This window comes from Amia ocellicauda, assembly GCF_036373705.1.
Source record: "Amia ocellicauda isolate fAmiCal2 chromosome 11 unlocalized genomic scaffold, fAmiCal2.hap1 SUPER_11_unloc_3, whole genome shotgun sequence".
In the NCBI taxonomy this organism is placed as follows: domain Eukaryota; kingdom Metazoa; phylum Chordata; class Actinopteri; order Amiiformes; family Amiidae; genus Amia; species Amia ocellicauda.
In genome coordinates, this window is record NW_027102661.1 from 618,984 (window position 1) to 629,938 (window position 10,955).

A 10,955-nucleotide genomic window follows, 5' to 3' on the forward strand; every position below is an offset into this window, starting at 1 on the left:
CAGTCTATTGGAAGAATGCGTCAAATCAGAACTGGATCTGTTTACAGTTCCATACACTCAAACGAGTATAGATAAGAGCATATATGTAGAGATTCCCCCTCTTTCTGCAATTTCAGACATGGCCCCTCTGGAGTTTTTTATAGCTGGCAATGGCGAGGATTATAATGATTTGAATAACACATTTATTTTAATGAACTGTAAAGTGACTAATGAGGATGGCGATGCAATCGAGAAGACGGCCAACGCTGGGGTCATCAATTACCCGGTGGCCACCATGTTTTCACAGGTGGATGTGACCCTGGGAGATCGGCTCATTAGTCAAAGCAGCAATACTTACCCCTATAGAGCCATGATGGAGTGTAAACTTAATTATAGTGAGGAGACCCTAAGCAAACAGTTCAGCCCCGGCCTTTTCTTCAAAGACAACCCGGAAGCTATGGACGACAAGGATCCAGAGGGACTCAATAAGGGTTTGCAAAAAAGAACGGCCTCTTCAACAGAAGGGAGGACCTTTGAGCTAATGGGGCATATCAATGCAGACATATTTTTCCAAGAAAAACTCATGCTCAACGGGGTAGACATTAAAATTAAAATGATCCGTAGTAAAAGTGCTTTTTATCTGATGACCCCTGATACTGAAAAATATAAACTGACCATATTATCGGCCTCGCTGTTTGTGAAAAAAGTGTCCGTCTCCCCGGCGGTTAAACTAGGACACGCGCAGGCGTTAAGTACCCGATCGAAAGAGTCTATATGACTGCAGGGACACGGGTGATGAACCAGGAAAATCTGTTTCTAGGACAGCTCCCAAAACAGGTTATTATTGGTCTCGTGGATAATGATGCATTTACCGGGGTTTACAACAAGAACCCCTTTAACTTTAAACATTATAACGCGGAATTTATAGCGTTGTACGTCGATGGTGTGCAGGTTCCATCCAGACCTTTTCAACCTGACTTTGAAAACGGCAATGCGGTTCGTGAATATTACAGTGTAGTACTGGCTACGGGTCGCCATCTCAAGGATCAAACTCTGCTGATCGATCGCCGGGAATACTGCAGCGGTTACACCCTGTACGGTTTCAACCTGACCCCTGACGAAGAGTGTGGACAACATTTTTCACTGATGAAGACGGGCAATATGCGTTTGGAGATGCGTTTCAAGCAGCCTCTACCACGCACTGTAAATATGGTCGTGTATGCTGTGTTTGACAACATTATTGAGGTGAATCAGAGGAGAAACGTTCTGTATGATTATTATTAAAATGAACACCAGAGAGCTCAACCACATCATGAATGCCCTGGCCGGCTCACGGAAACTGTTTCAAGGAGTCTACGCCTGCGATCAGCTACCTAAATTTAAGATCAAGAATTTACCTGCAATGTACATAATCAACACACACCCTAAAAATATGCCCGGAGAACATTGGCTGGCTATTTATCTAAGGTAGGACCACCGTGGTGAATTTTTTGATTCCTATGGAAACCCCCCGGATTTCAGACCTTTCCCTCGGAAGATCAATAACTTTCTGCTCAACAACTGTCAAGAAACCATTTACAGCGGTCGTCAAGTACAAAGTCTTCAGACCTTCACTTGTGGTCAGCACTGTGTGTTTTTCTTATATCATAGATCTAAAGGAAGGTCATACCCCGATATTATGGCCTTGTACAGTGAGGATTTAGGCCAAAATGATAAAAAAGTGGCAGAGTTTGTCAGTACACTGTGGACCCCCCTTATAACACAATGACTTACGACCCTAGCCAGCCATGTATACAGATGGGGTGTTCTTGTGAGGATTTTAAAAGATGTCATGCGTGTTAAGGTGAAAAAATAATGAAAACAGCCTTTGAATCATTAGTTTTGTTTTTATTCAACACAATTCTTATACAAAGCAGGGGTTATGGTATAAATAAATGTACAACATTTGAAAAAAAAAAAAAAAAAAAAAAAAATTGTTTGTCGGGTCATTATTTACAGGGGAGACAAATAAAAACATGAGATTAATAAGCTTCCCAACGATGGATAGATCCTGAGGATGGTCGCTCAGCACGGTCAGAGTAATGAGATATCGGAGTCAGATCAGGCTCCACCTCTTTACACAGATGGATTTTTTATCGCGTTTCCTGGTTAGGAACTGTTGATTGGGGCATGTTCAGACAGGCCATCGCCTGTAGGAAAGCATTCCAGCCTACAGGTCGGCGACTATCGGGTACCTTATTAGTGCTAGTGACACTCTTCAACAAATCAAACGTGTGAACCTTTGATCAGTTGTCCCTTAAAAACAAATTCACCCTGTTCATTCCAAGCCGTTACCCGCGGTTTCTGAACCATTTTGTGCAGGATATATTCTGCATGTCTTTTGCTTCTGGCCAGCATGTTTCTCAAAACATCCGTTACAACATCTCCCTCTGAACTCTCAACAGGTTCGGTCACCGCAACATCTTTATCAACCGAACCCCCCGCATCAGCCCCAGAACCATTTTCTTGAGAGGCCATGGTTAAAGTTAAAATGTATTGATCTTTTTCACCCTGTCTAACCAGACGGAGGTAGCGCTGTAACATGTTGGTATACAACTGGGCTTTGGAATACTGATTTAAATCGGCCCTGGCCTGTATAGCTTTCATTTCAGAGTCCAGGTTGTTTTCGGCCATTTGTCTAATGGGCTCTGGCCCGACAACATTTTTTCTCAGTTTCTCAAGCTGCTCCTTAGGGATCAAAAACATTTTCTGAGCATATTCCATTATTAACCCACTCTGGAAGCTAGAAGACTGGTTAGGAAAGGCACGGCTATGCTCAACAGCGGTCCTATAAAACCCCCGGTTTGATTAATCTTCTTTCTTTTTCTTTTAATAGAATACTTCTTATTAGCGATGATCTTGATAACCGCTTTTTGTTTTTTGAGTTTAGATTGTTGAGAAGGGGTTAGGGGTATATTACCGCGTAAGATGTTAAAAGCTATTTCACACAGGGTCTCGATCAAATCCGAGGGGGCCCCTGCCAGCACAGCTTTCCTATGGCGCGGGCTCCCCTCAAATAACATTTGCAAAAGTGGCAGATTTCTTTTAATCCGAACAGACATTCTTATTTATTTCCTTTTCTTTAGCACATACACTGCCGGCCAATCGGGCGGGCACAAACCTGTTCTGAGGCGAAAGTCTTCTGGGGTTTGTGCTTTTAAGTCCGCAATCAAGTACCCGTAGGGTTTTTTGGTGGCATCCTCAAATGCCTCCAAAAAGAACTTGGTCTGGTTAGGGTACATTTGACGAGCCAAGACGGTGACCTGTAGTTTATCTCTGGGGTTTTTAAAAAGAATTATATAATTGGCATATAAATTAATAGTGCGGCTTTTTTTACCTTGAAAAAATAGATTTTGAACTAAATAAATAATACTTAAATTCCTATGATGAGTGTACTTTGTGAAAGCTTTTTCCACTTCACTGTTGTCACCGGCCTGCTCCATCAGGTCATCAAGGATCACTAGATTAGTTTGACCGGGCGGGAACAAGTCATCGTCACACAACGAGGCGGGGAGACCTTGCACAAATTACAGATTATTTTTTTTCGAAGCCAAATCATCGTAGAGAGGTTGCCAGCAAGAGTAACACCACACTATGTTGTCAAGAGCTTGGGACACGGTTGCGTCCACATCTTCTATGATGTTCTTTATAAGATAGCTCTTCCCCGAATTGGAGGGACCGGCTATAATACAGGAGAAAGGGTGTTGAAGTCTGTTATCAAAACCACCACTAATATCCATAAGGCAGAGTGGTATAATCAGTCTTCAAGACTCTTTTATTGTACACCACCCTGAACCGTTTGTTTAGTGATCTATTTTCCAACGTGTACCCCTTTTTATTGCGATAGATATGATTTCCGGCTGTAATAATCTCACGAGGAGGCGCGTCTTTCTCGGTTACAAAACTTTCTACCAGGGTCGTCAGAGACTTGATGTTAATGAGCTTGTTGTTACAATGGTTCAGAGTGAAACCCTTAACTTTCATACAGGTCTTACCCGCAGCCGTTCTGTATGCGTCTTAGGACCCCCTGAAACAAACTCCACTATGTGGTCCTGAGGATCTAGTTCGCTCGTTAACTCCCCAAGGTAGTCCCCGAGGGGAGGGACCCAATCCCCTGGCCTGGTGACAAAGATTACAGAGTCAGTATCATGATAGAGCGTGCGTTCCTGCAACTGATCCATTAAGTTGTACAATTCAAGCCGGGCGTAAGCCGTGGTAAAAACCGCTATGAAAACATTAACGTTCCCCTGTTTGGTGGGGAAATCTTTAGGGGCCCTCCACTGGACCTGTGCCACGTGGTCATTTAAGAATTGAAAGTGTGATACTGCATGTTGTTTGGAAAACGTAAATTCTATAAACTGTTCAGGGGTTTTAATCAAGGTTGTGTTTAGACGGTAATTTCTTTCCCCAAACTTACCCCACAGACTGTTTAAAATCAGTTTGGACATTTGTCTCTTGGCGGGGTTTACAGTTATGTTCCCCGGCTCTAGACGGATCCCTTCCTTTTCAAAATATTGATGAACGTATCGCTCTTTGGCCGCGGAGTCAACACACCATGAGGGATAGCCCGATGCCTCCTGTTTCCCTTTCAGATGGGTCATAATGTAATCAGCAAAAAGAGTATCAGATTTTTCAGAAAAATGCCAAACCTCATACACCTTACCGACTCTGTAACCTTTCTACACCGCCTTGTCAAGCTCAATGCTACACCAGACACCCGTCAGCGCTCTATCTTCATCACTGTGCAGACAAGAGGTAGTTTGATTTTCAGTTTCCACACACGTTCTACACAGAGGGAACATCAATTTTCCCGAACACCTGTAAGGCAACACGGGTAAGAACAGCTCGCGAGGAGGGTACATGGTGACTTTGATCAAACCAAAGTAATGTCCAATTTCGAGAAAGTCACGATAAACAATGGTTGGACGCCCCACCGGGTACATTTTGGTCTTGTTGACATAAGGGTACAGACTGGTGAAATCATAGTAATCTACTCTCTCACCCTCCTTTACCTCATAATGTAAACAGAGGGCGTTGGTTCGACCCCCAAATAACGCATCCCGGGGCTCTAGACGTTCAGGAAAGTCCAAGGTTTCCATAAACCGTTGTACCCCCGCTTCCTGTTGCTTCAGGGTCGTCCACTCGTGTTTCCAAATCACCAGCACGTTCAAACCATAGGTGTTTTTTAAAGTATCAATTCGTTCCTGGAAATCATAGTACATATCACCGCAGAGTTTTTGTGTTACGGGGTTAAAGGTGTTTGGGTCGAAGCACTGAGGACAGCCATGGTAAATACAACCTGCAAACTCATAAGCGGTACGCCGCCCGAACACGTCGCTAAAACCGTCTAAGTAGTAAGGCCCCATTTTGACTTCCCCTTGATTTAAAGCATGTCTGATGAAGATGTTATCCCGGGCACTCAGGTATTCCAGCCACTGTATGGAGACAGTCGAAAAGTTCTTTTGTCTAGCACGATAGTTGTCAGAAGTGGTGACCGCTATAGTGTTTTTCTGCAAGAAATTGGACCGATACATTTTCATGCAGAGAGACGTTATGGTCACACTTTGCAAAGGGTCGAGACCCGATGTGTTGATAACCTCGGCGCGGAAACGCACACAGGCTTCTTTAAGGATCACCACATCATTTTTACAATAAGCGGCCATCTCTTCTCGGAAATCAAAAACACCTCCCTTAACCGTATTGTACCATTTAAAGAATTCCTCCCTCTCATGAGACATCATAGTATCAACCCCATAATAAGAGGCGGGCGGGTAGGACCCTCGATAATTTTGAGTGTCCTTAGTATTAAAAAAATGGCAGAACCAACCTTTCTTCTGAGCCTCAAAACCCAGAGCCTTAGGCAAAGCGCTCAATTTCATGGGGAGGAAATTTAACGAGTCTATGTAACGTTAGTTGAAAGCTTCGTCGGTGAAACACATGATCTTGCTACCCTGAGCTATTATTTTTGGGGTCACCCCATTTTCCACCAGATACTTCATCAAAATGTAAGAATCATAACCCTTAGCATTGTGGGCAACAAATGTGTAATTGAGGTATTTTGGACCGCGATACCGCGTAAAGAAATCCCTGACACAACTCTCACCGCTAGCTGACCACTCACGATCCAACATGTCAATACAGTGTATATAATTAGCAACGTGGACCCCGTTTTCTTGCCGGCATTCAAAATCAAAAAAGACATACCGGTTGTGCGGCGGCTCCTTTGTAACCGGCTGAATAAAGCACTGGTGTTCGGACCCCGGGGTTAAATCAGCATTACAGATCCTGCATCTCGGCTCCAGACATTTGTGTGGTTTAACCTCATGAAAACGGTACTGGAGGCAACACTGCGGGCAACATTTAGTTTGATCACAATAACTCCATTTTTTAACCCCTCTCAGCAGCGGCCCTCTGTACCTTATGCTCGGAAAAACAGAACGCTGAGAGACAAATCCTTAAGCAATCTTTACATCGGATGGTAGGGGCCAAACCCTTACGACATTGCGGATTGAAACAGACGTTACAGTAACCGTCACAGCGGTGCTTAAGCTTATCATTGAAGGCCTTATAACACCAATGACAAACATACGAACAACCCAAAAAAGCCGTCAAACTCTTTATTCCAAAGTAATGACTATCACTTAGGAAGAGAAACAGTGTCTGTGTATGGGTTTCAGGATGTGTCTGAAATTTCACAAATACTTTCCTTTACCTCACAACGGTACCACACAACAATTTTTAAAGACAACAACTCCTCAAACTTGGTGATGTCTGAAAAGGCAACCATCTGTTGAGAGTTTAAGCCGGCCCTCTGATGAAGCATTAAAGCCTCTTGCAGAGCTTGGGGTTCAGGCATGTCGGGGGTGAGTAGTTTTATTAAACTGTAAGCAAAACAGAGCTTATTGTCCCCACTGGAACTCACCACTAATTGCCTGAGCTTGGTCCTAATTATGTCGTTCTTCAAGCATTTCGACAGTCTTCTAAGCGCCCCACCCTCAGGGTTACGAACCACATTCATTACCAGAGACAGACTTTCATCAGCTAAGATGGCTGCGTTACTTTGCAATAACGCTTCGATTTTAGCCAGACGTCTAAATTATCTCCACTCAGCATTACAGATAGGTTGCTAAACAAATCATCCCCTCTGAGTTCTAACTGTACAACATCTCGAGGTCTGACCCTTTCAGCAACCTGTTCAAGCATTTTCTGCAAGGCCTCGTGTATGTTGACAAATATTTCTGCATAATTGTCACAATTTAAAAGTTCTGCAAAATTAAAACGCTGAATCATTTCAAAATTGTTATAGGCCGGTCTATCTATAATCACGGGATCACTGGTACTCTTGGACACATCATCATTTTGAACAAAGCCTTCACCCCCTACATTCTCACAGAGCATGTCCTCCACAGCCTTATCAGTCTCAGAACCCTCCACATTCCGAACACCCCCACTGCTGACATCTACAAAACCCCCTTTTTGAGGAGGCTCATTTAAAGCCTGTAAAAGTCCTTCAAAGATATCCAACCGGTTAATGTCAAGACCCTCCTCTATAGTGATGGCTGCTTCTGCCGCCATCCTGTGTTCTAATTGTCTCAAATCATTTATAATAGGGGCAGAATTTGGTAGGGGTAGCTCCTCCAAAGCCTCCACCATTTCAAACAAATCGGGGTGAACTAGGGGGTGAACCTCTATAAGCGCTACCGGTGGGAGGTGGTTATTTAGATCATTGACCATCTGTAACAGGTCGGGGTTCACCGGTAAGTCTGTTAATTCACATTCTATTGGTGGTAATTGGGGGTTATTTAAATCATTTATCATTTGTAATAGTTCCAGGTTCATTGGGACATCAGAGGAGTTCACAACAGGGCCGGGGATGTTCTCTCGGGAAGGTCTTTTTGGGGCCCTAGCTTGTTCATAATCCTTTAGTTTGTGAGTTCTTTTACCAAGTCAGGACATTTTTTAATTTATTTTTTATTTTTCCAACAACCCACAATAGTAAGGCGTTTTGTGTCTATTAAAACATTAAATACGGTACAATTCGTTAGTAAGGGTATTAATAAGGGTGTTTTGGCTCTCTATCACCAGGTTTTGCCCCACTAACACAAGTCTTTGATTTTGTAACAAAGTATGTAGCAACTCATGCCGACCTTCAGGAAGTAGCTCCGGGGGCTGGTGGCCTGGCTCAGCTTCAAAGGATGGTCGCTCCGGTAAATCTCGGTCGAAGGAGGCAGGGAGCGAGCGTATACTCATGGACGGAGACCAAGAAGGCCTTTGCGGTGACACCCTGGCCAAGCGCGGGGTACTGTTCCGCGTTTCTGTAGCCAAGAAACGGGTCTGGGGGGACGATGTTGAAACCAGGCCGTCGTTGGGTGGTGTGTCAGCCCTGACTGACGGCGACCCCTGAGGTTGTTGGATGCCTGTATTTGTTCCGCCCGACAATGCGGCGGGCTGAATCTGGGGTGTTGAATTACCCCCAGAAGGCTGTGGCCTGAGTAGATGTTGGGGGGTCTCCAAGACCACCGTGGGGGATCCTATCGGTGATCTCACCGGGGAAGATGTTTGATCCCACTTAGACGGGGTAATTGTCCTCAATAGCTCATCCACAGAATGACTATCCCAAGAGTCTTGGGAAGAATAAAAATATACATTACATTTACATCTTTAAACGGTGACAGAAATCAAACTTAAAACAACATGTCCAGGACATTCAAAACCTTTAGCTTTTTTAGACCTTTGAAAATAGCCTTAGACATTCACTACAACGCCTTATTATTTACAGACAATATATTTATTAGGACTTGATAATAAATGTAAAACAGAGAAGCCGCTGTAAATAAACTGTTTCTTAAATGTTTCTTTAAAAACTGTAATATTGTTAATAAAACACACACACACACAACAACATTTCATTTTTAAACGAACCTTCCAAGTGTAAACGCTTCCTGATCCCGGGACTTCCTGTTTCACAAACGTTTTCACGATCTGTTTAAATATTAAATACAATGAACACCTTCAAGCCTTTTCCTACAACCACTTTAAAACAGAAGTATAATAGCGGGAGATAAGCCAAACAACTTACTAAACCCTTTCGGACGTCTTTACTTCCTAACCAGACGGTACGGCAATCGGTCATTTCTAAACACGTTCCCCAGAAACAAGCATAGACCTGTCCGGACTTCTAAAGATCTTTCCCAGAACCCCCCGCCCTACAGGAAACGGTCACCCATCGCTTAAATATTAGCCATCAACGGGCAAACAAAGCCCTTTTAAAAACATTAAAGTTTGAAAGATCTTACTTACCTCCACAGAATAATCGTTTCTTATGTTTTTCGGCTGGTTTAGCTTTTTGCACCGCTGTGAAGGTAAGAGACATGTTTAACCTTTAACCACACCGCTTTATAAAAAGCTTTAACCTCTTACAGGCTGCAGACATATACTCACAGCTATCAGATACCGGGGCTAACGGCCTTTCAGATTCTTGAAAGGTTACGGTTCTCGAAGGTAAAACGAAACAAGCCCTCGATGTGGAAGGCCTTTCGTTGTCTCGAACCACGTTTCTTAATACTGTTAGACAGGATAATTTTTTTAAATTAACAAAACTGGACTCAAACATCTTACAGAAACGTTATACAAACAAACAGGGGTTTAGTTCTTACCCGGTCGGCAGACAGCCTGTCTAGGGACAACCACTTCTCTTGGTCGATCCTCGGAGACATTAATCACAGGCCTTTCGATAGTTTCTGTGTAATTAAAGAGACCGGCATTAATATATATTAAAACGTTTTCATAACTCTAATGAGCCGCATCAAAACCACACACACCCATGCATAAGAACTCATGAGCGCAAACACAAAAATCTTACCGTCGTTGTTCCAGATGATCTCCTCAGCGTTGGGAATTAACTCCTGTTGACTGGTTGAAAAATAATTTTACAGAACTTAAAACAGATGTTATAGCCTTATTTACAATACATGCACACAACACGCTCTGAGTCAATGAAAATAATCTGAAGACTTGCCTAAAAACTCGTTTAAATCGAATCGCTGATGTTGTTTCCGGACATTGTTGATCTTTAGTCTTAAATCGAAAGGTCAGTATGAGTCTGTCGAGCTGAAGACCAGACCTTCATACTTATACTGATGGCCACATGCCGGATCTGTTTGTAAGGCATTGTTCTGGTCTGGCCTTTGTGCCACCCTGTTACCAATTAACATATCAAAACCAACCAATAAAATGACACTGCATCAAATTTCAAATAGAAACCAAGATGGAGACGATCTCTCTCCTCTCTACTCTAAACTTTTATTAGAACCTTTTGGTCTCTCAAAAAAACATTTTTAAGCATCAAGACCTATAGTCAACAACCACTAAGAATATTTCAGGCCTTTATAAGCGCTAAAAAACAACCTGAGCCTAGAAAATAACTATAAAGATCAAAAATAACTAGCGCTTTTACAGTGATTTTTTTTTTTTTTTTATAGCGATGCTTTGTTTGGTATTAAACAAGTCACAAACTACTCAGAACAGCGTTTATCCCCGCAAAAGAGATATTTGGGTTTATTTTACAAAGCTTATAAATTATATAGGTTAAAAGTATTCTGAATGTTTTGATATCACACGCCATACCAACTGTTGTCTTCTACACCTTACGGTAGCAACAAATCTAACTACTGCTTTACTTTAACAATAATAATGACGGCGACCACGATGACAACAAGAACAACAACAACAAGAACAACAACAACAACATCATCATCATCATCATCATCATCAGATTTTAATTAAAAGTGGCTACACCAGCGTTTACAATTTCAACCTGTCGACGGACGGACGCTCTGAGTGCATCGATTGCGGGCACTCCAATGAAGAAAAGACACCCACCGCCTCCGGGGAACCACGAGGGCAAGCATGACGAAAAGGGCCAGCCCACAGTAGGC